Source organism: Rhinolophus sinicus, linkage group LG16 (assembly GCF_036562045.2).
Source record: "Rhinolophus sinicus isolate RSC01 linkage group LG16, ASM3656204v1, whole genome shotgun sequence".
Lineage (NCBI taxonomy): Eukaryota > Metazoa > Chordata > Mammalia > Chiroptera > Rhinolophidae > Rhinolophus > Rhinolophus sinicus.
The window spans coordinates 10,339,968-10,362,198 of record NC_133765.1 but is presented as its reverse complement, the minus strand read 5'-3'; the positions used below and the strand labels follow the sequence as shown (position 1 = coordinate 10,362,198).

General features: G+C 42.0%; 1 protein-coding gene and 1 pseudogene across 3 annotated transcripts in view; one reads left to right on the top strand and one right to left on the bottom strand.

The window, feature by feature from the left end:
• Window positions 1–22,231, bottom strand: part of ARHGAP32 (Rho GTPase activating protein 32) — a 328,994-nt gene that overhangs the window by 298,570 nt on the left and 8,193 nt on the right. The window contains exon 1 of one of the 3 annotated variants that reach the window (XM_074321761.1): window positions 18,374–18,729. The exons of the other annotated variants lie outside the window; for them this stretch is intronic. The gene's annotated coding sequence lies outside the window, so the exon portion shown is untranslated. Of the gene's footprint in view, window positions 1–18,373; window positions 18,730–22,231 lie in introns of those variants that run through there. 3 annotated transcript variants of the gene reach the window in all.
• Window positions 1,437–3,321, top strand: LOC141569257 (uncharacterized protein C2orf42 pseudogene; annotated as a pseudogene).

Here is a 22,231-nt window from a genome sequence, read left to right as displayed (position 1 = left end):
GACACTTGTTCACCAGGGAGAATACACACACACACACACACACACACACACACACAGACACACACACACACACAAATAAACCTCACAACTCTAAAAACCTCCTTCATCTTACTGCACCAAATACAGATTATTTTGGGGTTAACTCTTTTTAAAATGTGTTAATACTGTCTATCAGTCACACCTCAATGTAAATCACCTATAAAATCAGTATGAGTACTAGCATACAGTCAAGTGATTTTCAACTAGGGTTCCAAGACCATTCAATCGGGAAAAGGCAGTCTTTTCAACAAAGGTATTGGGAAAACTAGATATCCACATGCAAAAAATCGAATTGGAACCATACTTTACACTATTACAGGAAAATTAACTCAAACCTTATCAAAGATCCAAACAAAAGAATTAAAACTATAAAACTCTTAGAAGAAAACATAAGGGAAAACTTCATGACACTGCATTTGGCAATGATTTCTTGAATAGGACACCAAAAGTAGAGGCAACAAATGACAGAATAGATAAACTGGACTTCATCAAAATTAAAAACTTCACGCATCAAAGGATACTATCAACAGAATGAAAAGCCAACTCAGAATGAGAGAAAATATTTTAAATCATGTATCTAGTAAGAAAGAGATCGATACCCAGAATACATAAAGTTTTCTAACAAAACAAAACAAAACAAAACAAAACAAAACAAAACAAAACGGGCCGACCCAGTGGTTCAGGTGGTTAGAGCTCCATGCTCCTAACTCCGAAGGCTGCCAGTTTGATTCCCACATAGGCCAGTGGGCTCTCAACCACAAGGCTGCCAGTTCAACTCCTCAAGTCCGGCAAGGGATGGTGGGCAGCGCCCCTGCAACTAAGATTGAACACGGCACCTTGAGCAGAGCTGCCGCTGAGCTCCCAGATGGCTCAGTTGGTTGGAGCGTGTCCTCTCAACCACAAGGTTGCCAGTTTGACTCCCGCAAGGGATGGTGGGCAGCGCCCCCTGCAACTAGTAATGGCAACTGGACCTGGAGCTCAGCTGCGCCCTCCACAACTAAGACTGAAAGGACAACAACTTGACTTGGGGGGGAAAAAAAAAAAACACCTAGGCTGATTTTAAAATGAGCAAAGGAAAAAGACTACAGCAGGTGAAGAGAGAGGAGACTGCCAAGATCTCGACTTAGGGCAATGGGAATCTTGTCTGACTGTGAAATACTGGGCAAGAGTTTGCCACTGGCTGGCCAAGGAGGACGCCGAATGTCTGCGTTGCCATACCATGGAGTTTAAATTTCACAAGACTTTGGTTAAGCAGCAGCAATCACTCTGTAAATGATTATGTCTTCGCCTGTCCTCTATGTTCATCACAAACTAATGAAACACCTTTTAGGTCTTATGAAGTCAGATTATACTGTTTTCCGGATGCTCTGGTAACTGATACCAGGGACCTGTGAAAAATGGAACCAAACTCTCTAAGGACTTCATCACCTGGTTTGAGGAAGGCCACATTGAGGAGAATCAGAAAGTGTCCCCAATGCAGCACATACAATGGAACCCAGGGACTGAGCTGTAAGAACCATAATCCGCTTTGGTGCACGGAAGCAGCCTAGTGTTGAAGCTGTAAAATCACAACAGGCTCTGGTCTGCAGGTCTGCTCTGCAGCAAAGAAACCAGGGCCCCGATTACCAATGCTTTGTGGAGCTACCGTGTTTCCCCAAAAATAAGACCAGGTCTCATATTAATTTTTGCTCCAAAAGACGCATTAGGACTTAGGTTCAGGGGGTGTCATCCTGAAAAATCACGCTAGGGCTTATTTTCCGGTTAGGTCTTATTTTCAGAGAATCACGGTAGGTGTTTCAGAGATGAGAACCCGGATGGTGGGTGACATGATCATCACTCAGCTGAGTTCTGGATGGTGTTATGTCCCCTCATACCTGAAAGCTGCCACCCAGAGCATCGTGGAAAACCAGTGCCAGCACATCAAGATGGCACTGAACAGCCAAACAGAGGCCGCCCCTCTGACTCTGCAGAGCTCAGTTCTGAATGCAATGCAGGCCTCCCCAGAAACCCAGCAAACCATCTGGCAATTGGCCACAGAACCCACTGGTCCCCTTGTACAGAGAAAAACTAAAAACATTTTAGTGGTGAATGCAAGGCAAGCCAGAAGCATAGTTTGGGTATTTGCATACATCCTTTGTGCTGAAAATCAATGCCAAGAGCTTGCCTGAGCACCGTTTCTTCGGCTCCTGCCAGATTGACATCGCACAAGTCGAATGCCTCCAAGTATGAGGCAGCCCAGAGATGCATTCATCTCTTTGTATCTGTGCCGTTGCCAGTGAGGAGACATTGGTTCAAGCAACCTCAGACTTCCTACATTTTTATTCCGGCCGTCATAAAGAGATCATTGTGCCTCAGTTGGGCTGCCATTCAGAATCAACAGTGTCATCTTGTGAGCCCCACTGCCTCTGAGGCAAAGAAGAGAAAAACGGGTGAAGTATCTGGTGCACAGACGAACAGTTCACTGTTGCCTCAAGATGCAGGGAGCAGTAATCTAAGGAAAAGTGGCCTGAAAAAGACTGTGGTTGCTTCTTCATTAAAAAGGCAGGCTTGTAGTTAGCTTTAGAAGAGGTACAAGTGACCTTATCCTTCCAAGACTGGCTGGTCAGGGTCACAGGACGCATCCATCAAACCAAGCACTGTCAGTTTAATGGCAAACCAGAACCACTGGTGTGCCACATTCCTCAGGCCTTTTTGGATGCCTTACAACAGAGAATATCTATAGAAAGTACAAACAAACAGTTTCCCAACTCCACCACAGCTTTTTTCTTCGAAAAGATGCCTTCCCACTGGGAATGCTTTCCAAGCATACCTGGCATATAACTGCAAATTAAACAAATGTATACCTGGCATATCCTGCAAGTTAAACAAATGTTAAATACCCCCAACATGCCCTTGGAAATTACCCATGGATTTATCCAGAACTGAGATGGGACGTATGAGCTGTTTAAATGCCCTAATGTGAAAGTAGAGAGCACAACAGAAACCTACAGTCATACAGAAAAGCAACCAGTGCTGCAACCCTGGAATTAAAAACTTTCCTCAAAGTTTGCAACACTTCCCCAGACCAAAAGGAGCCAACACATTTCATCACCGAGTGGATCCCAGATATCCGCCCCCCCCAATACAAGATTGGTGGGGTGCAAATCAAGTTTGAGTACCACCGGAACAGGCATGTGGGGGATACCAAGACCAGTGCCTCCCACCCCTAACCCATCCTTGGAACTGGCCCCTCTGGCCACCATCACTTTCCCTTCAGGCAAAACAAAAGTCTTCTGCTGCTAAATTTACACGTCCCCACCCCTTGACAACTGCAAATACTAATTAGGTACTTAGATGGCCCTGTTCCTTAGGGAACAGCTTTTAGCTAACATGCATTTTTCAACATATTCAAGTGGATTCTGTTGAAGAAAAACTTTTCTTGTAAATGGCCTTTTGGTGCTGCTGTGTATAGTCTTCATTATAAATGGGGGGTATTTCTGGTTAGGATTTTTAAAGAAACAAAAAGTAAACCAGCTCATTTTCCCTCTTAAAGTACTCACCTTTAGAGTTTGTTTCAACCTTTCTCTAATTCTCTAAATAGGTAGAAGTACTCCACCTTACACTAACAATGTTGGAAAGTTAATGATACCCTGGTTAGGGCAGAATGTTAAGGACTATCCTGGCAGTTCCTTATATTCTGTTATCAAATAAAACGCAGTGTCACTAGTTTTACCAAAAACAAAAACAAACAAAAATAGGCAAAAGACTTGAATGGACATTTCTCCAAAGATGATACACAAATGGCCAACAAGTATATTTATAAATGGTCAACATCACTATCTTAAGCAAATCCAAATCAGAATCACAACGAAATAATACCTCGTATCCATTAAGATGGCTACTAGCAAAAAAACAGAAAATAACAAGTGTTGATGGGGATGTGAAGAAATTGAAACTCTTGTGCACCACTGGTGGGAACATAAAACAGTACAGCTGTTGTGGAAAACAGTATGGCAGTTCCTCAAAAAATTAAAGATAGAATTGCCGTATGACCCAGCAATTCTGCTGGGTATATATCCAAAAGAACTGAAAGCAGGATCTCAAAGAGATATCTGTACACCCATCTCCATAGCAACAACATTCACAATAGCCAGGAGGTGGAAGCAGCCCAAGTGTCCATCAATAGATGAATGGATAAGCCAATGTGGTATATACACGCGAGGAAATATAATTCGGCCTTAAAAAGGAAGGAAATCCTGTCACATGCTACAACATGGGTGAACCTTGAAGACATTATGTTAAGTGAAATAAGTCAGTCACAAGAAAACAAATACTGTACAATTCCACTTACATGAGGTATCTAAAATAGTCAAATTCATAGAAACAGAGAGTAGAATGGCAGTTACTAGGGGCTGCGGGGAGGGAGAAATGAGGCATGGTTGTTTAATAAACAGTCCTGCAAGATGAAAAAGTTTGGAGATCTGTTTCACAGAAATGTGAAATATATTTAACACTACTGAATGTACACCTAAGAATAAGAATGGTTGAGATAGTACATTTTGTTATGTAAATTTTACCACAATAAAAAAAATTAGTACCCTGAGTACTTCATGGGAGCAATTGTGATGATTAATCCAAGTAATACATGTAAGGGGCTAAGAATAGTTTCTAACATACTAATAATATTAATGTTAGTAATAACAGTAGCTACTGATAATATTAATAAGGCAGATATTTACCATTTAGCAAAACTGAATTCTGAATTGAGGAAAATAGAAAAGCGTTCCCTGAAAATCAAACAAGTTTAATAAGTGTATTAAGAATAGGGAATCTCTGTTGGTTCTGGATCTGTTAGACTGACGTAATAAAACTTAAGGAGATGGTTATGGCAACCTAAATCAAAGGAATACAGAATCAAGTCTGGGAAAGTTACTGTGAAGAAATTGGGAAAATGCTACAATGATTCTGGTCATGCCTTGGAACTCAAAAACAAGGAAAAAGAGAAAGAACTTATACTAGAATACTAAGCAACTATTCCTTCAAACCTGTGCTTTCACTGATAAACACAACTCCTCAATAGAAATCACATTCTTAGCAAGTCAATACACAAAAGCCAGCTTAGTTGCATATGTATGTTACACAAGTTTTTTATTTCCAATCAAAAGTTCTAATAAAAATAAGCATAAAAACATAAAAGGCCTAACCTTCACCACTAAAAGGCACAAGGAGTTACGTATCTCTCATATATTCTAATACCTATTACCACGATAGTCAGCTAAATATATAAACACAATCAAGTAAAATCTTAACTATTTAAAACCCTTAGAGGAGGGTTTCTCACCCTCATACACTGACATTTACACCAGATAATTCTTGTGGAGCAGATGGAGGGGGAAACTGTCCTGCGCATGAGTAACTTTAGAGAATTAGTTATTCTAAATGTAAGACTATATATACATCATCCCCTTCCCAGCCCAAGTTAAATGTTTACAAATCATTTCACATTATTTATAGAGGAAAACACATGTACTTTGAGGTCAAACAGACCTAGATTTGAATTCTGAATCAATCCACCACTTAGTTGGGTAACTTGAGCAAGTGACCACACTTTCCTGAGGTTTAAATAACATTTGTAAAGATCAATACATAGTGGGCATTAAATTAAAAGGAAGTGAATTACATGTAAGTGCCAGAAATTTTTTTAATAACTGGCTTATGAAAGAACTATTTCTAAAATGTATTACACAGTTTTCTGTCTTAGTGTAATCCAACCTTTTAGAAACGACTCAGGGTGACCATTTCAGACAAACATCACTGTAATAACTAAATAGGACACTAATCTAGGGAAGAGAGCTATCAAAATGGATAACACACAGAATCAAGTTTCAAGACACTGGATCAATTGTTTGATGCCCATAAAAATAATACCATTTAATAGGTATTAAATGGAAAGTTGAGTCTTCAGGCTAAAAAGTAACAATAAAGAAGTAACATAAGTTGGGATAGAAAAACTGAAAAATTTTAATTGCCTGCATGCCCTAAATGAACCAGAGGTGATAGGCTGTCCAAAAAAAAGTAGAAAAAAACCAATTTGGGTTAGTAGAGAGAATATATCAAAATAAGGGTAAGAAGAATGGAGTTCTAGTTTCAACTGCCCTACTTGAGTGAGACTATAACAGGTAGCTAGATTAAGCCACTTAACCTGGATCTACGTCCTCATTAATAAAAAGGGCATAAACCTACTTTGACACATCCAACATGGTCAGACAGACTAAATAATGATCTTGATAAAAAAAAAAATGCTCTTAAAGCTAAATGTAAAACACTTTATACTGTGAGACCTGCATAGTCACCATACATCGGTCCAGAGTAGGGTTTCCCTATCTTTTTCACTTATGGCACATACAGAAAATTGCTGTACTGGTACAGGCACACTGGGGTAAATAATACCCCAGTGTGCCTGTACCAAAAAAATACCACGCTGTTGCTGGCCAGTAGTGATCAGCCTAGAGAGTCTTGCCACTCTGTCACTGACAACACTCTCTGAGGACTGAGGAAATCAGTAATTCAGGCCCATCTGTAACACATTCAGAGAATCGCCTGGCACACCAGTTAAGAAGCTCTAATTAGAATACCATGTCTAATGTGGAGCACTATAAGAGGGAATTTAACATTTTCCACAGTAACTGGCTCTGGCAAACAGAATCAAGGCCAGAGTTTGACTATGATAGAACAGTAATATCTTGGACCTAAGCAAAAGGGATCTGTGGAGGGCCATGAACTGGCCTCCCTCTTTCTTGGCCACACCCGTGACCATGGAGGCAGGTGTTCTCAGGGCCTAAAAGGTGTGCCCACCTGCAGCCTACACACCCCCGCCCTCATCTCGACCAGGACCCCGGAATTTCCTCCTACTTACAGGGTCTGCTCAGGCCTCTTCTCTGAGTTGGTCCTCCCAAGGGCAGACAACCCCATCAGTATTTATAACCCTAGTCCCAAGACATAGCCAAAGGGCTGCTGTCTGAAAGGTGCATGGGCTGGAGTATCCACATATGTACACAGGGAAAGCATGGAGCCTGAACTGAGAAGAGGTTCTCGGATTGGAGGCAGGTTCTTTCTTTGCACTTTGCCACGTCCTGCAGCAGAACGCAAGAGAATCTGAGAATTCTCTGTCTGACTTTGATTTAGGTACTTATAAAGTTTTATTTGTTAAGGTAGGTAATGGAACAGCTTTATCAGTTAGCCTCATTTATACCTTGTAGATTTTTAGACAATATGGCATATGGAACTCCATGTGTATTCTTGCCCTGAGTCCCAAAAATGTTAGGGATGGGCCTGGAAAATGATCTAAAAATCTTGCCATATGAGGAACAGTTGAAGAAAATGAGTACATTTACTCTGGAAAGAAAAAAGGCTGATGGGAAGATAAAAGAACCAACCATTTTTCACATGACAGCTAAAGAGCTATCATGTGAAAAATAAAACAGATCTGTGTGGTGTTGGAAATTCAGGGAGCTACATTCCACTTTAATATAATGAGGAATTTTTAAACAATCAGAACTCTTTTTAAAAAGAGTTGGGCTGTCATATGAGTAACTGAGTGTTCAGACCCGAAAACACAGAAGTACAGGGTAGATGATTATCTTCCAAGGATAATGTGGAAGGAATTCTGATACTGGGGAAAGGTACAACCACACACTCCCTAGAGGCCTATACAACTGCAGTGCTCACCAGTCTTACGAAGATGTAGCTCTCTGTGCAGAAGCAAGTGGTATGAGACACAAGGCAAAATGCAAGTTAAACCCTGAAGTAACTTTTCTTTCCTAAAAGTCCCTGCTGTCATGTTCTTCTTGTCCTTTGCTGCCTAACAAAATGGAGGTGAATTGCTCCATTCTACAAAAGTAATCACTAAGTAAAGGCAAAAGCAGCTTGATCTCAAGTGATTTTTTTCCATCCTCCAGAAAATCATAACCTTCCCTGCTGCTCCCAGATGAATCCTCTGATTTATCATTATCACTGAACACCTTGTCTTCAATTCCCATGATGGACTCAGGCATCTCTCTGTCACCAATAAATTATTTATTAAGTAGGAAAGCTAGATACACCAAGTATCTAGACAGAACCCCACCCCTCAAACAGCTTATGAAGAAGGGGATTAATTACACACATAAGCAAATAAATGATAAACTAATATGAAGAAGATAAATGGGATCATAGAGAAGAGAGAGATTGGGAGGCTGCATGTTTACAGGTACTCACAAAGGCCTCTCTAGGGAAGAAGTCAGTTGTGCAAAGAGCTGAAGGAAATACATTCTAAGCAAAAGGAATGACAATTGCAAATCTCTAAGAAGGTATGTGCGTAGCTTGTTCAAGAGATAAAAAAAAAAAAACATTATCCACTACACATCTATTAGAATGACCAAAATTCAGAACACCGGCAACCCCAAGTGTAAGAAAGGAACTCGCACTTGTTGCTGGTGGGAATGCAAAATGATACAGCCACGTTGGAAAACAGTTTGGCAGCTTTTTATAAGGCTAAACACACTCTGACCATACAATCTAGCAAACACGCTCCTTGGTATTTACCCAAAAGAGTTGAAAACTTATGTCCACAAAAAAACCTACACATGGACACTTAAGCTATTTTATTCACAATTGGCAAAACTTGGAAGCAACCAAGATGTCCTCCAGTAGATGAATGGATAAACTGTCATACATCCAGACAACGGAATATTATTCAGTGCTAAAAAAAATAATGAGCTATCAAGCCATGAAAAGACCTGGAGGAAACTGAAATACACATTAGTAAGTTAAAGAAGCCAATCTGGAAAAGCTACACACTGTATGACTCCAACTATCCGACTTCAGGAAAAAACAAAACTGTGAAGTCATTAAACAGACTGGTGGTAGCCAGGGGTTGAGGATGGGGGAAGGTGAGGGAAGAATAGGCAGGGATGAACAGAAGATTTTTACAGCAGTAAAACTATTCTGTACAGAATATACAACACGAAGAGTGAACCCTAATACAAACTATGGACTTTGGGTGATAATGGTGTATCAATCTAGTTCATCGACTATAATAAATGTTATCACTCTGGCGGATGATGATAATAAGAGAGACTGTGCCTTTAAGGGGACAGGATGTACATGGGAAATCTCTGTACCTTCTGATCCATTTTGCTTTGAAACTAAAACTGCTCTAAAAAATAGTCTAGAAGAAAGAAAAACAACACCACCACCAAACCAGAACTACAAGATATCTTAGAGGGACTTCAAGATGAAAAAAATAAAACGTAAAAATATGAATAAAATGGTAATAACTACGTATCTATCAACAATTACTTTCAATGTAAATGATTTAAATGCTCCAATCAAATGAGGGTGGCTGAATGGATAAGAAAATAAGACCTTTACATATGCTGCATACAGCTCATTTCAGATTAAAAGACATACAGACTGAAAGTAAAGGGATGGAAAAAGTTACTTCATGAAAATGGAAACAAGCAAAAAGCTGGGGTAGCAATACTTATACCAGACAAAATAGACTTTTAAAAAAGGCTATAACAAGATACCAGATACAAAGAAGGATCCAGTACTCCCACTTCCACGTACTTATCTGAAGAAACCCAAACGTTACTTCGAGGGGACGTTTGCTTCCATTATGTTCACTGCAGCACTGTTTACAATGGCCAAGATGTAGAGACAGCCTGGATAAATGGATAGAGGAGGTGGCACATACACGTATATACAACGGAATATTGCTCCACCAGGGAAGGGAATGGGTTCTTCCCATCTGCAGGGGCATGGATGAACCTGGAGGGTATTGTGCTGAGTGGAGTACGTCAGACAGAGAAAGACAGATGCAATGTGATTTCACTTATATGTGGAATGCAAAGAACAAAATAAAAAACAAACAAAACAGAAACAAACTCATAAGACACAGAGAACATTCTGGTGGTTGCCATGTTTAGAAAGGGGAAGGGATTAAGAAATACAAATTGGTTGTTACCAAGTAGTCAGTACTCCTGTAATAACTATGCATGGTATCAGATGGGTACTAGATTTATGGGCGTGATGGACAGGAGGGTGTGAGGGGAAGGGTGAAAAAGGTGAAGAGATTAAGAAGTACAAATTGGCAGTTACAAAATAGTCAAGGTGATGTAAAGCACAGGGAATATAATCAATAATATGGTAATAACTATGTATAGTGCCAGGTGGGTACTAGACTAGTCAGGGGGATCACTTCTTAAATTACATAAATGTCTAACCACTATGCTGTACACCTGAAATTAATACAAAATAATATTGAATGTTAACTGTAATTGAAAAAAATTTTAAAGGGGGGAAAAGGTAAAGGGGAATAAGAGGTCAAAATTTCCAGGTATGAAACAAATGAGTCATGGGAATGTAATATACAGCATAGGGAATATAGTCATGATATTGTGGTACCGTGGTCCAGTGTTAGATGGTTGCTGGACCACCATCTAAAGTGGTGATCACTACTTTAGGTGTATACGGTAAATGTTGAATAACTATGGTGTATACCGGAAACTAATTAATACTGTATGTTAGCTAAAAATCTAAAAATAAATAAATAAAATAAAGGAAAAGAACATCACTGTGACTGCAGCCCAGTGAACAAAGGAGAGAACAGAAGAAGATGCAATTAGCAAGGAAGCCAGGAGCCAGATCATGCACTACAGACATTCTGAACTACATTATTCTTTGTTGTTGGGGATTGTCCTTTGCATTGTAGGATGTTTAGCATCATCCTGGGCCTCTACCCACTAGATGCCACTAGCACATTCCCCTACTCCCCCACCCCCAGTCCTGACAACCAAAAATGTCTCCAGACATTGCCAAATGTCCCCTAAGAGCAAAAATCTTCCCCAGTTGAGAACCACTGACAAAGGACTTTGTAAGTGACCGAGATGGAAGTTTTGTTTCCATGATAAAATGTTTAAGTTTTAGTTTTAGTGTTAAGTGCACTGGAAAGCCAATAAGCAGGTGACACGATCGGATTAACATTCAACATTATATTTAGCTCCTGTGTATGGGATGGGTGAGGAGGACATAGGAAGTCTGTTGGCAGTTTTCCAGGGGAGAAAGGACTAGCCTAGGTTTGTAATAGTGAAAAACCTGAGATGTAGCCAGGTCCAGTTTATATTCTGAAGGTGGAGCTGACAAGACGTAACATGGGGGGGGGGGGGGGAAGATGAGTCCAAAGGTTTGGCTGCACAACCAGGTAAATGGTGGTGCCACTGACTGAGATGGTGAAGACTTGGGATAGGTGGTGGAGGAAGGAATAAATGAGAGTAATTTCTAGTCCTGCACGGTTCATGTTACATTTGAGGTGATTATCAGACATCCAAGTGAAGGAACGGAGCTAGATGAGTCTAGAGCTCAAGGGACAAAAACAAATCAGTAGTAGAGTTTTCTGTTGTTGTATTGGGTGTTTGTTTGTTTGTTTTGAGGAATTTAAGCCTCATCAGCATATAAATCGTATTTGAAACCATGAAAATGGATGAAATCACCTGAGGAAAGCCCAGAGAAATTCCAAATTTTACAGTTGGGTGGGGGGAGTTATTGGAAGTAGAGATAAGCTGGCAAAAAGACATAAAGAATGAGAGGTGGGGTGGCCGGCTAGCTCAGCTGGTCAGAGTGCGGTACTAATAACACCAAGGTTCGATCCCTGATCCCCGCATGGGCCACTGTGAGCTGCACCCTTCAAGAAAGAAAGAGAGAAAGAGAGAAAGAGAGCGAGCGAGCGAGGCTAAGACCTCAGAGGAAGTAGGAGGCCAGTATGAAATACTGGTGAGAGGTCAATAAAATGTAGACAGTGAACTGATCACCCGCTTTCGCAAGATAGAGGGCATGACAGCTTGATTACAAATAACTTCAGTCGGGTAATAGAACAAGAGCTCAAATGATCAGGCTAAAGAGAGAATGGAAGTCAACACAGCAAATACAAACATCTCTTGTAAAAGGTGGCAAAGAAACTGGGCAACAGCTGAAGGGAATCACAAGTTGCAGGAGAAGGAGTTCTAAGATGGGTGATTTACTGATTCAGTTGAAGTTTTAGTAGCTCAAACAAGACAGAATTTTATTCTTCTCTCACTTAACCATCCAGAGACACATGAGTAGGCCATTGCTCGGAGATGGCTCTGCTCCACAAGATCATCCAAAGAGCCATCTTATTGACCCTGTCCCCCTAAAGTGATGCTCTCACCTGCAAGGTGGACAGTGTGCACCAGGACTGTATTCTTCTTGGCAAAACAGGGAAAAGAGAAGTAGCAGGCAACTAGCTCCCTTTCTAATTCCATGACCCAGAAATCGCACACGTCACTCACTTCTGGTCACATCTATTTAGTCAAAAGTTAGTCACGTGGCCACATCTAGCTGTAAGAGAGAAGCTAGGAATAGTAGTCCAGCCATGTGCCCAGGTAAAACTTGAGGGTCCTATTACTGAAAGGAAGCCACAGAGAATGGCATTTGGGGAACAGTTAATCATCACCGCTGCAAGTAACAAAGCATAATGTATGTTTGCATACTAAAAGAGAATGACAATTTAAGAAAGAAAGTAACTGCAGAGTGAAGGGCTTAAGAAGGCAAAAATGAATGAGACCAGGGCACAAATTTATTGCCTTAAAAACAGGGACACTTTGGTCTCCTGTCACTTCTCACATACTTGGCTTTTCAGAAGAAAGGTTGTCCCTAGAGTGTATTTCCAGAAAATTAAAGTAACCCTTTCCTTCCATCTAGTACCATGATTTCCCAAAAATAAGACCCAGCTGGACAATCAGCTCTAATGCGTCTTTTGGAGCAAAAATTAATACAAGACCCGGTCTTATATTATAGTAAAATATTATACTTACTATATCATAGTAAAATAAAACCGGGTCTTGTATTAATTTTTGCTCCAAAAGACACATTAAAGCTGATTGTCCGGCTAGATCTTATTTTTGGGGAAACACAGAATTACACAGAATGAGTAAAAATGTAGCCTGAGTTAAGCAGTTTTCACTTGGGTTGTCTCCTGATAGGCTGATTCAGGGCTGCTGTTTCGCCATCAAAGAGAATGTGGCCAATTTCAAAGCTTGGAAGGAGTCTATAAAGCTCATTTTACAAATGTTCAGACCACAAAGCATCCTCTCTCTCCAATAGTACATCCCGGGTCCTCTGACTGCCAGATAAGGGATCATCCCACTGTTCCCTTGCCTACTCTTTTATAATATTCTTTTTCATAACATAGTTTATCTTCCCAATGAAATGAACACTTCCTGAGCACAGACAGTCAATGCCACCTTATTTCATATCTATTTTCCACTGCATCTAGCATAGAACAAAATACACAGTATGTACTCAGCAGATACTTTTCAGTTAACTGATAAAAGAGACTTTGTTTCCCTCGTCTTACTGGAGCCTTGGCTTGCTCTTGAATCTGGAAGACCACCGTATATAAAGATACTAGTAAGGGCTGTCAGATTCTCCTTGGGTAGATCAATGGAAACTAGTCAAGTGTAAGAGGATGGTCCCTGATTTAAAAAAAAAAAATCAGAGAATCATAGAATTTTAGAGCAAGAATCTTACAGACCTCTAGTCTGACCCCTCATTTTAGACACAAGGAAAATGAGGTTCAGAGAGTTGAATTACTTGTCCAAAGTCACAGACTGTTTACAGCAGAGCCAAGGCAAGAACACAAGTCCTCTGACTTCAAGTTCCAATCTCCTTTACCTGTTAAAGGTTACTTCATTTTTTTGTCTTTGCTTAACTGGGTAATTACTGGACTTCACATAATATGTTATTCAAAGTTGTTGAAAATGCTACTCATCTTAAGAGTTATTTTACCACATATCTTCCCAATGAAAAGAGAAACAGGAATTAACCGTTTCCATCCTACGCACAAAGAAATACAAACAATGCAGTTAAATGGCTTGCCCAATAATCACAAGGCTGAATCCCAGATAATAATGATTTTACCTTTTAAGTGCAAACAAATGGAATACCTATTTTAGAATTCTTTCCCAGAGTGTAGTGCCTACCTCTTCTAATAGAGACAATGTAAACATATCATAACACTTCCATAATATGTGGATCACGCATGCTTTCCTTTCAATGCTTTCCATCTCCACAACCTCTAATATCAATGTATATTATAATCCATAATACAAAATAAGGTAGGAAAGGGATATATGACCATAAGCCAAACAATAGGATCTCTGAAAACCAGAATTCTACCTCCACACTGAACATTCTGGTTCACATATTTGTATGAGAAATTATTTCTCACTTCCTTTTGCCTATCCTAAAGCAGTCTCCTTTAAACACCAGCGGAGGCCCCCTTGTCCAGTACACTGTGAAACTGTAAACATCTATTTTATCAAATCTTTACTACACTGGGGAATATTCCTTCTCAACCTTTATCTCTTCAGATAGGCCTCTACCTTTCTTGAGTTGCTACATTAGAAGCCGACAGTTTAGTTTTCCAGGTGCTGCTGCTCTATGATTTTATGGAAGAGCCGCTCGGCCTCCATCCCACTGTTCCACCAAGGACAGTGCTCCTCCATCTCCCTTGGATCAACCACACTGCATCTAAGCGTCATCCAACGCATGCAACTACACAATTTGTAGGACTGCAAGAGCCACAATGACCCCAATTCTGTTTTAACTCAGTCAGAACAATGGCCTGTGTTTATTTGCTCAATCTTAGTTTGAGATTAATGTTAAATAAACCAGCACTTGAAGTTGAAAAACACAGCTAATTTCTCAATTGTAAAATAATTTAAACCAAAAACTTCCAAAAGTAGCTTAATATGTCTCTAGATAGTAAACTAGATCTACCTTTAAAAAAGATACTGACTTTCATTACTCCAAGTTGAAGAGGATGTTATAAGATGCTAATGCAAACAATAAGGAAGACATAAGAGTGTCATTCACCTGTAAGGAAAGTTACCTAACACTGGCCTAATTAAAACAGGTTTTTCTCACACACCTTTCTCAAAAAAAACAATGCCAGTACCAAAATAGAAGTCGTATTTAAATTCAGTTTGCCAACTTAGAATAGTATCACAAAATTGTCAAGAACCAGGATCTCCAAAAAAATAGAGAAAAACTACCTTTCCATCCATTCTTAATCATCTAAATAAGCAATTAATAAAAATGCAGTATAACATATGGAAATTTCTCATATTATTCCAATTATCAGCTGTTATCTAAACTAGTTTCAGTAAAGGAGAAAATTTGGTAACATATAGCATACCACCCCGGAAAACAACTCTATAACATAGGGGCAAAGGTGACATAGTATAATGTTTCAGGCCTATTGTTCAGACTAGAATTTATAATCAGCATCATCTATGACATATTGAGTGCCTACTACACACTTATATCTTATATTGCATTATGCCTTGACATACCCTTTCATTTAATCATCACTACAACCTTCTAAGTTCGATTTTATTGTTATTCTGATTACAAAGAAGACACCTGAGGCACAAAGATGTTAGTTTGTCCAGGATCAAAATTTATACGACAGCTGGCAAAATTTATAGTATAACACAAGTCTATCTGGCTCCAAAGCAAAAATCAGTACTTTGCCAGGGGTGTTAACCCCTTAAAATGCTATGATAGGAAATAACGCTCATGCTAAGGAAGACAAAAAAATTTAAGTCCTAAATCAGGATTTGGCAAACTTTTTCTGCAAAGGGCCAGATAAAAAATAGATTAGGCTTTGCAAGCAATACTGTCTCTATTGTAATAACGCAACTCTGCTGTTGTACTGCCAATGCAGCCACAGACAATCCATAAAGGAATGAGTGTGGCCACGTGCCAATAAAACTTTATTTATGGACACTGATATTTGAACTTCATGTAACGTATACATGTCATGAAATCTTTTGATTTTTTTCAAGCATTTAAATTTTTTAAATCATTCTTAGTTCGTAGGCCATACAAAAAACAAGCAGCAGGGCAAATTAAGCCTATAGATTGAATTTTGCCAACTTCTGTCCTAAATAATGCAGAAAAATGTAAAATACTTTTTTACTAAAAAGATTTATTCGTAAATACTAACTTGTGACCTCTTTGATACTCTGAACTGATGCTTTAAAGAAGCTCAAAGTCTCAATAAACTTCACATCTGCCTCAGAATAATCAAAAATTCCAAAGTTTCAAATTGTAGGTACTACATATGGATTTCCTAAGAATGAGATGGAATCACAAAATTCTGGAACTGGAAGAGATCTAACACATTCTCTTTCCTTATGAGACTAAACAATGAACAATATTTAGTTCATTTCATGCCATTTTTCTTTGACTACCACAGTCTTCTGAAGAAAACAGTCGCTAGTCCCTTACATTTGTTAAATGCATTTACAATCAACAATGAATCTATATATACCATGCAGAAAATACACCCAGACCAGCTTGGAAAGGGAAAACACTGCTGAATAAGTCACCTAAATAGAGAACGAGAGAGAGAGAAAGAAGTGAAGATGGATGTACTGACATTAAAGTCTCAGCCCAACTGCAGAATAGCTTCTGGTGACTGGAAAATGAAGAGGGGGTTGGGAAAAGAAAATAAAAGGAACACAACTACTGGAATTCAACCCAACATCAAAGACTTTAATGACAGTTGAGCCTGCCTGGCTGTTTCTTAGTCTCTCCCTAGAAAACAAAACAGTTACATAACCAAAGAAGGCTCCTCCAACTAGCATTTCCCCTCTGGCCCACGTATACCCTGTCACCCACCTCAATGTACACCACCATAGAGTGAACTGGGCTGCCACCCCAGCCATGTTTGGACAAGTCTCTGTCCAAAGTGCTGCTTTATTTCATGGCCTGCTATAGAGACCATGGTATGAAGATAACTGGCTTGAGCACAGTTCCAACCTCCCACCACACTAGGTACTTATTCTATAAAGTTTCACCACGTAACCAATTCTAAGAATGAGGTAGACTCTACATATTACTGAAAATGGAAATCACAGCATAACGCCCCATCTTCACAAATAGCCCCATTTAATTTTTTTTTTTTTAAATCCACACCAATGAGTACATGAAAACTTTGAGATCGAGCTGTAGCAGCAATTAAAGCTTCTATTTCCTTCCCTCTCAAGTCCAAGGAGCAAGTGTCAAGATTCTGAGTCAGATTTCAATTTACCCAATAAGGAAAAACATATTAATGAATCACAACCAGCACTACCCCAAAATATCGCAACAAGTCCAATTACTGGATCAACCTAGCACATCTTTCTGGACTCCAAGAGCCACTGTAGTCTAGCACCACATGCTTTTTCTTCTTCCAGTAGAAATATGAATACAGACAACGTTTACAACAGCAACCTATGTGTCAGAAGTTACATAGGTAAGTCCCTCCTGTTCAGAGGGACTTAAGAGGTCTAAGAAATCTGTGCCAAATAAAACTCTGAAAGAATGGAAAATAAAAGAGATGTTGACAACGCAATGTGGCCCAGCTGCCAGCTATCCATGTAGCATCACGCAGTGCCCCAAGCATTTTAAAAGCAAACTGCAATTCTGCATGCAGATCAAAATTATAATTATCCCAATTCTATTTCCTAAAAGCTAACTATTAAACTGCATCCCAAGCATCCTGCTGTGGGTCTCCTCTCCACCTTCTTTAAGCTTCAGCAAGAGATGAAGTTACACAGGGTTCAGAAGTAGACTAAAGCTGAGAAATCGGGCTTGACTTTCTCTTCCTACCGTTTCTTGTGATCTGTTTGCGAAAACCTTCAACACAAATACTTACTCAACAAAATGAGAAAGGCACGACACTGGGGTGGCGGGGAGTTCAAGGGGGAAAAAGAGGTACTAAGTCACCAATATCATCCAATATATAGCCTGTAACTTCAGCCAATTAGAAAGATGAGAGGGAAAACTCCACGGGAGTCCCCCCGGGACATGTCGCCGACCTGCCCCACGCACCCCGGGGGCAGCACCGGAGGGGAAAGCTCGCACGGCGGTCCCCTGGGAGAGCTGTGTCCCCGGAACCCCCTCTGCCATCCCAGAGCCGGGACTCGGGGTTGCCTGGAGCCCCCGGCTGGGAGCACCGCAGCAGGCCAGAAACGCGTCCGAGTCCCTCGGCCGCCGATGCCGTGGGCAACGGGAGATGCGAGCGCGGGAGACAGTCGGCCCGAAGCCCGGTCCCCCCGGGAGGCTGGGGCAACGAGTCCGGGGGGGACGGGGGAAACTCGAGATGGTCTTTTAAGAACATTAGATCTGGAACCTTTACTTTAAAAAAGAATTTCTTCCAAAAAGGAAAGCAACGCCCCCGCAGCCTTCCCCGCGGCGCCTGCCCACGTCACCGGTGCCCCCGGCCCGCCAATGGCCCCCGCCTTACCGAGCCCCGCGGCCCCGCCGCGCCGCCGCGGCCTCGCTGCGCCCCGCTCGCCGCTCCGTGTCTGCCTTCCGCGGGCGCCGGGCCCGCCGCCCTCGCCTCCTCCGCCTCCTCGTCCTCGTCGCCGAGCACCGCCCGCGACGCGAGCCTAGCGCCTGGCCGCCCAGGGCAGCCGCGGGGGCTCGGCCGGGCGGCCCCCGCGCCAGCGCCTCATCCCGCCTCGCCGCCCGTCAGGCTCGGGGGCGGGGACGCCGGGCTCCCTGCCGCGGCCTCACAATCCCCACCTCCGACACGCACCACGCTTGCCCGCCCCGGCGGAGTCGGCCCGGATCCGCGGTCCTCGGGCTAGAAGCCCCTCACCCGCCGCCCTCAGGCCGCCCCCGCCCCGTTCACCGGCGCGCGCCCGCCAGAGCCCGCCGCCTGCCCAGCCTCCGCCTCCTCCAGCACCTCGACGCCCGCAGCAGGGAGAAGAGGCGCGCCGCTGCGGCCGCGGGCACGAGCACGCGCGAGGGGGGCGGGCGGAGCGCGCGCGCTGCCGCGGGCAGCGGGGGCGCGCCTAGGCCTCGCCTGCCGTTGTCCCGGGAGTGCACGTGCACTGTTGGGGTGCGCGGGGGTTGGCCTGGAGCGGCAGGGGCCCTGAGATGGTGCCCTAGAGGTTTGGGCGCGGTCGGTTGCTTCGGCTGTCTGCATTGTGCTGCGGTGCAAAAATGAAAAACGTGCCGCAGCCGCGGTATCACCGGGAAGAGACCTCCTCTGAGACTACGGCAGTAGCTTCTCTCCTCTCCCAGCTGACCCCTGAGCACTGTCACCGAGCTGGGGAAGAGAGGGAGCGTCCCCGCAGGTCAGGAAGATCCTCGTCTCTCCATCTCTTGCGCATTTTGATCTAAAATCAACTCATTGCTTTTCATTGGGAATGGGAGGCCTAAAAGTTCCTTCGGTTGCTTCTTCATTCAGAGTTACGGACCAGAAGATTGGAACAGACATGGCAGGGGAGAGGTAGGACAAGAAAGGATGAAAGTAGCAAACCTGAAGGTGCGGGGCCAGACTGAAAAGAGATTTTGGAGCTGAGTGAAAGAGTTCACAGGGAACCTCAGCCTGTGGATGACAGTAACCTTGGTTCTTCCCCTATTCCTTTTGTTCAGCCTCAAAACGCTGTGCAGCACTTTCACCTGAAATAACCATCTATGTAACAGAATATAGCTTGACATTCCACCATTTTCTATTATCTTTTTTTTTCTTTTATATATGCACCTTTCACTCCTGACTAATTTGGTATCTAAATATTGGGGGGTGGGGGAATAATTACCTACATAATTTAACTCCTAGTCCTCAAACCTGATGCCAAATACTGCATCATCTAATGTCACTGCAGTGATTTGGGTCCACTCAGTATTTAGTCATTGCAATGGGAGTCATTGAATATAAAACATGGCCTTGACCACACTTAGCCGAATTTCAAGGACATACACGAAGCAAGATTTCACCACAGCCTGGAGAGATATTAGGGAGGGATCTTGTACAATAATCCCACTCTTGCCAGCTTAGTATAATCAAAGTTCCTTTAAAAACCAACAGTCTAGATGTTTTCTAGCAGAAAACGAGGGAAGGAATACAATGAGAAGACTTGCATAGAGGCACAAACTGGCATGGGAAATTGTAAAGAAGCCTTCTTTAAATAAATGTGTCTTGATGTAACCTTCTACTGGAAACAGGTGCACTTAGGATCCATGAGTCTTACTGGGCACTTCCTGCGTGCTGGTGAAACAGCAAAGTAAATAAGGAAAGCTAGAGACCTTCAACTTCAATGTAAACCCAGAGTTTAAAAATTACTCTTCTCCAACCTGCAACCATTCCATGGGTTCACCATTTGGCCACAGCGAGCCACCTCTGCCAGAGAGGGGCAAGCATGCAGAGGGGTTCAGCAGCTTGCGCTGTTCCTGCTGTCTGTGAGCATTAAACATGAAACCTCCCGTGAGGTCAAGAGCAAGTCAGTATCTCACATTAAACCAAGTCACCATGGGAAGCAAGTTTTGCCCAAGGCTCCAGTCCCTTGGCTGATCTCAAGTAAGATAATGACATTCTGTATTCTTTTCAGAATGGAAAGGAAGGCCTTTACATCCCAAGGTTTTGCCATCACATCCCAAAATTCAGCTGTAGTGACTGAATGTTAAATGCTTTATGCTCAGCTGATGAAGAAGGTGAATAATACATATATAAAGGAGCTAGAATCTATGCATACATTAGATGACAGACATTTTACTTCAGAGTCTCAAAACATTTTGGTAACTTTTCCCCTATTGGTATTATATCTGGTTAAGAGAAGGAAGAAATGGACTCCACATGTGTATTCCAAGTCTCAGAGGTGTCTGAGCAAGCTCAAGGGTGCAGATGCCCTTTACTCTCCTTCGGAGCCAGCACACCCTCTCCTTGGAAAGAAGCATCCAAATATCCTATGAATAAATGGATATTATTGTTAAACGTACAAATAAACTGAAGGCTGTGACTTCTGGGCAACTCTGCAGCCATCTGAACTTGCTGTTTCAGATGTTTGTAACCATTACCACTGTCCTAATAATACCCTTAGTGATTCAATACATTTATCCCCAAAATTGAAAGATTCCCTAAAAAAGAAAAAGCCTATCCAGCTGTAAAATAATGTTCAATAACTCCATTTGCTTTGGTTTGATTTAGTATTCGCAAGGTTAGGGGCAGGAGGGGAAAGAAAAGGCAAATCCCTTTCTCTCTGAAACTGTTGGAAGCCTCAGCCTGGCCTCTTTTCTCGGCCTTGGCACTGTTGTCTTCCGGCAGTAGCATCTGGGATCACTCCTGGCATCTCAGATCTGTTGTACTGCAGTCCCCTCCAGGCACTTGAGCAGAGTCATGGTGCAGACAAGTAGAGCCAGCAAGGAGGGCAGCCACACAGACGACTGCAACACTTACCTACCCTTGAGTTTTAGAGAAAGCCTGGGAACTGAGCAAGGTAGAGAGAGCAAACATTTTCGTCCCCCAAATACTCAACATATTGAATACTCAACAGCTGGCTTGAGAAAAATGAGTTGCTGAGACCTGGCCAGGCTTAATAGAGAATTCTCCCAAAGTGACATTTGACATTGCCTTGTTTATTTTTTTTCCTGCCCAAAGGGCCGGTGCCATATTGTGTCCCCATAAAACAGAACAACAAAATAGATTTTTGAAAAAGGCATGTTGTCTCTATGTAGCATTCTTCTAGCTAATATGGATGCCCATGGAGTAGCCTCTTGAAACATTGAGCCCTTTACAACAAAAAACTATTGGGCAACATTTTATGAAGCAGTCCGTAGTCCCTTTCCTTGGATGTGACAAATCCTTAGGGCATTCATTGAAAGGATAAACTTCCTATCTTCTCAGGAGATGGTCACATTTTGGTTCATTAGCATCTATCACGATAATTTAGAACTTTTGTTGTTCTCCCACAACTGTTTTTTTTTCCAGTCTTTAAACCTTAACATCAGCTGTATACCTGTCTATATGTCTGTTCTTAAATGGTTCAGCCAGATAGTATCTCCAAGGCTGTCTCCTCCATTGAGTCACTCCTCCTCTTCCAGAATTCTGAATGTCGACTGCCCCAGGGCTCTGACCTTCAGCCTTTCCCATTCTCTTTGTACACTCTCTCCCAGGGCAGTCTCCTCCAGCCCTTGGCTTTAAATAGCCTTTATTCACTGATGTATATCATTAACCTTGACCTCTCCCCGGCACTCCAGGCTCATATATCCAGCTGCCTACGTGACATCTCTACTTGGATATCTCAAACTTAATGTGTCCAAAACAGAACTCTTCATTTTCCATATTAAAAACGAAACCCTAAATTGCTTCCTGAAAGTC